The sequence below is a fragment of the Fukomys damarensis genome, unplaced genomic scaffold (assembly GCF_012274545.1).
Source record: "Fukomys damarensis isolate Sample0158 unplaced genomic scaffold, DMR_v1.0_HiC HiC_scaffold_2, whole genome shotgun sequence".
Taxonomy (NCBI): Eukaryota; Metazoa; Chordata; class Mammalia; order Rodentia; family Bathyergidae; genus Fukomys; species Fukomys damarensis.
The window spans coordinates 48,332,917-48,338,034 of NW_022900914.1; positions in this window are offsets into that span (position 1 = coordinate 48,332,917).

Genomic DNA, 5,118 nt, shown 5'->3' on the forward strand with positions numbered 1-5,118 from the left:
CTCACTGGTCTGTACTGGGCAGTGGGTTTGCTGATCAAGGTCCTCCATAGGCCTAACACACACACACACACACACACACACACACACTCACACTCACACACACGAATTATCTGACTTAACTAAAGAAGAGTTTCATTTATTGGAATTCGTTTTTCCTTGAATCGCTTAGTCTGTCTGTCTCTCTCTCTCTCTCTCTCTCTCTCTCTCTCTCACCTTAATTTGTGCTGCAATTGATTTATTTCCCAGTTTTATTTTGTTAGTGTAGACTAGACCACAGTCTTGTGAGGTTCCATTGCTCAGAGGGTGATAGGTTATTCGGTTTTTAGTAAAACAATGAAAAGAACAACGCTAGATCTTAAAGCTTTTGCTTGTGGAGTTAATCTGATGGTAAGCAAAGTCTATACAGACAAAGTAAATTAGATGTTTAGTACAATTATTTACACAATAAAAGAAAAATTACTTCATGAAGCTTTCTCTATAACTGCTTGACTGAGAAAAAGCTGCTTTCCATGGTCCAATTTCCTCAGTACCACCTGACCAATAGATACTTACTCGGCAGATCCCATAGATCCAGAGAAACTAATCACTTAAGAAGAATTTTTGTGGGTAGACTTCTCTCCTCTGGGATTTTGAAGATTTTTTTCAAATCCAAATCCAAAAAAAGAAAAGGAATGAAATGCTTATGATGTTAGCCACTTTGGGAAGAGCTACAGTCACTTAAAAACAAATATTTACTGATAAAATGAGATTTCATTTGAATTTAACAAACTACCCTGATCCCCAGTGGTATCAGTCCTCAGTATGGGATCTCAAAATCTGGTGCCCACAGGAAGAATTTGAGCCTCAGCAGTTGGTGAGCGTGCGATAGATGGGTAGAGTAAGGGGACAGAGGCTCGAAGAAAGGGTTGCAGATCCTAACCCTGTCCAGTTGCTTGGCTTGACTGGAGGTGGCCAGCTGGGAGCCACACTCCGTTTCGGACCCCAAATCCCGAGTGCCATGCCCTCCACACCACCTTTCCCACCTCTGACCTGGCCCAAGTGGACCGAGGTCACGGAGGGCAGGAGACACCATGGGAGAGATCCAGCTCCCATTCTTGGCATCCCTAGCCAAATGAAGCCGGATAAATTTTCTGCAAAATTCCCTCGGAAATTGCCACTGTTCCCTGAGCCATCAGCCCCAGCGGGTACACTTTCGAGTTGAACAAACGAACGGATTATTTCCTCAAGAACCGTGTCTGGACACGGAGATGGAGCCAAGTGTGGCCGCATTTTCCTTCTCGGAAATTCGGTGGGTACTGAAGGACTTCTCAAACCCTGAGACACTGTGGCCCGTCATCTCGGCAGACCGAAGCGCGCCTTGGTGGCTGTGCATCCTCCAGTCCTGGCCGGGCCTCTGGGCTGAGAGCGGAGCGGTCCCTGGGCTTCCGGCGCCGCGTTTTGTAGAGAACCCGGTCTCTGCGATGCTCATTTCAGCCCGTTTGAAAGCAAGAATCAAAACCCTACCCGAACGAAAAAGAAATGTGTCTGCGCTCTGTGCGTTGCGCTCTTGCGCTGCGCGATCCTGGAGCCCTGGGAAGCCGCTTCTTTGCTAAGCGAGGCTGTGGAAGAGGAAAAGCCAATGCTGAATAATCAAGACCTCCAGCTTACGAGGGAGGCCCTTAGGAGAGAAACCTGCGAAAAGCGAGACTAGTTGCCTTTGGTGGTATTTCCTGGAGATCAAGAACTTTCCCGGCTCATCGTGAGAGTGGCAACCAGAGAAGCTGTGAGAGACCCAGCCCTCTCGGACTGGCGCTGGTAATGGTCCGAAGCTTCAAAGGGTGCTTTTGTTCAGGCTGGAGAGAAAGGAAGGAGGTAATCTCCGCTGCCTCACCAGCCTCTCCCAGTCATAGCCCCAGGCCTCTCCGCCCTGTAATCCAGCCTGGATCCTCTAGCCAGCCCACGGCCTCTCGAGAAAGGACTACAGCTCAGCTCCGGTCGCTTTGGACCCCGAGCTCTCGCTTCCGGCCACCTCATTCCTAGGACTATCTATTGCTAGTTCCCAGCCAGCCATTGCCTTGAAAAGTCCCGCAGAGGCTGTAGGAAAATCAGTTGGGTGGTGGTGGTGGTGATGGTGGTGGTGGTGGGGATGTTCAGTTTCTAACTCCAGGAAAGGCTGTAATAGTCCCTTTCAACTTTTCCACTCATCCTACTCTGAAACTGACAACCCATTCTCAATCTGGAATTACTGCTGTCACCCAAACAGGCTGTACCCCAGCCCCACAGTTGTTTGACCCTTGTGGTCCAGCCTTGGAAACTGAAGGGTAGGGTGGCTGGAGGTGGAAGGACTAAACGAACTATTCCTTGCAAGTTAGAGTAAAGGGGACCCAGGTACCAAGGTACTTAAGGCTCCCTTGTCCTTACAGAAACAAGGGACAATTGATCAGTGCCTTGGGACAGTTAGTTTTGTACTAAACACCCTCTTTCTTACTGGAAAAAGCCCTATTTCTTCTGGAATCAAATAACCTATCATTGTTATCAGCATTTTGGATAATTTCCCAGCCTCCTGCTTACACATGTTGGCTTAGAAGGATTGCTATGTTCCTGCATATGCAGATGGACAACAAGACAGAACACTACAATGGACTGGGACAATTCTCTCAGTGAGGTAGAACCCTAGCAACTTAGTTTTCCCCCAGACTAGCCAGACTGGAAGGTAGGGAGTGTATATGTCAGGACAGAGTTTCCTACTGCCGTCTTTCACTCTGGGTTTAGAAAGATAAACATAGAGTGCTCCACTCTATCGCACAGGTGACTGACACAAAACAACCATTAAGGAGAACATACCACAGCAGAGTGCAACCTTGCTTTCTCAGCCCCACTCAGCTCCATACCTCCTCACACGCCTCTTCGTCCCACTCACTCACACCTGTGGGGCCTTTCTGCGCTACAATCTCACTGCTGACTGACCAATTTAGGCTGGCTGGCAGCTGAAACCAAACACCAAATGCTGAGATGAGCTAGGTTTGTTTTTTCCTCTCCTTTTCTGGTTCATTTGTTCAGAGGAAACCAGTGGGGCTCAGAACAATGTTGTTTTCTGAAACAATTCATTTTATCAGGAGTATGAAGCTTCCTACATGCCTTCCCCATCTTTTCTTGCCACACTAGTCCTTATGCCCAGAGAATTTAATCCTTCATATTCCTTCTTAGCAGACTTAATTTTTCTCCCCTTACCCCTCTGTGGCAGAACACCTTCCTTCACTATATCCTTCCACCACTCCACTTAAACAACTCTTCAGTCAAGCCTCAGGGCCCGCTCAACCTTGAATGGTTCAGTGGACACTTTGTCCCTCCATGTCCCCATAATATCATCTTACCCCCTTTTGTAGCAGCATAAATCTAGCCACTTGAAATAGATAAGGTGACTGAAGGTTAGTGGCTTATCTCCCTGGAAGCAGTAGCCACTCAATTCTTGGCAATCACATTCCACCACAAACTCCAATAAAATTAACCACTGTAGGTCTAAAGCCAAGGGACTTGGAGAAAGTAAGGTCAGGCAGGTTCTACCAGCAGAGAGACGCAGTTATCTGGGGGATGTCGGCAATAGCACCTCCATGATGTGTTTCTGCTTCTCTTACATAGATATTTCCAGAGATGGAAGAGCTCGACTGAATTGTCCAGATCATTGTCTTAAGAGCAGAACAGTAGGTCAAATTGAGTCAAACCAGTAGCCAACCCTGAAGAAATTAATTGGATCAGTCAATCTCAATAGCTAACTCTGTCAAAACATTCCATCCAGGGCTCTGTGTTGTTGGTGGGTCAGGGGGACTGTTTTTCATGCCATTCACTATGTGAGAAACCATGGGTGATGTTGTTGGGGCTTGTTTCAGGTCTGCAAGCATGTATAGCTAACACCGAAATCATGCGAGGGCCCAGGGCCTCTGTGTGTGTGTGTGTGTGTGTGTGTGTGTGTGTGTGTGTGTGAGAGAGAGAGAGAGAGAGAGAGAGAGAGAGAGGAAGAGAGAGTGTGTGTGTGTAGGGTGCCATGACTAGGGCAGTGGGTGTATGTCTGTTTAGGGCCTTAGTACTTCCTGACTACCACTCCAGCCTCATCCAAACCCCCTGCATGTATGAGCTGAGTCCAACATTTGCCAAGGGACAGTCACATTTCAATAATGCTCTACAATAAGTGAAAGCAAGACAGTAGGGAGGCTGGAGCATATACTTACACACATCCATGCAGAAACCTGTATCTATATATATTAAAAAGATGACATTTACATATTTATTTACATGTTTCTTGAGTATGGGACTATTCAGAGGTGAGATAGGTTCTTTTCTCATCAGGGAACACTAAGAATCTCCTATGAAGACTAAGACTGGGTTTTACCCTAGCAAGTAGGACTAGGGAGAGAGAGGTCCTGCAGAGGAAAGAAATAGCCCTGACTTCCGATCTCCAGGGGATGCCTGCAGGGTTGACCTAGCTTTTGCCCTACTTTTACCTCTTGTAAGACAAATCCCAGGCCTTTTGGCAGGAGTTCTTAGCGGGCTAGTAGCCTGGGCATTTTGCTGCAAGACTACTTTAAGAGGGTGTGAAGGCAGAGTCCTATCTTCTTGTTTCTGAATCTGAATCTGGTTGTTCCCCTTATCACCTTCCTGACATCCAGCCCTGCCTTTACTCTCCAACCTCCCAGAGGGAGACGCTAAGCGCCCAGTTAATTAAAAACAAAGTGTTGGGGGACCCAGAAGGCTTCTGGGCTGGGAAAGGGTGGAAAAAGAGAGCCAAGGGACTTTTGCCACCCGTTGGCCTGGTCTCCACTATTCCAGGCAGTGTGGATTACCTCGGCTCACCTCTTGGTTCGAAAGAGTGGGCTCTGGGATTCCATGTGTCCAGGGCAGGCAAAGCATTCCGAATATGGGGATGTGTTGGGAAGCGGGGTTAGGGGTAGACGTAGTCAGTAGAGGGACGAGACAGAAGAGGACAAGATGTCAAGGACTGGAGAGAGAAGCGAGCGCTCTGGGGGCACGGGAGCCTGGCAGGAGGTGGACTTGGCCGGCTCCCCAGCGGCGGCTCACAGCGCCCCTTCTCTCTATCTGTACTGCGTGTGCTGCCGTCGGCCGTGGGCCGCAGCGAGCGATGTG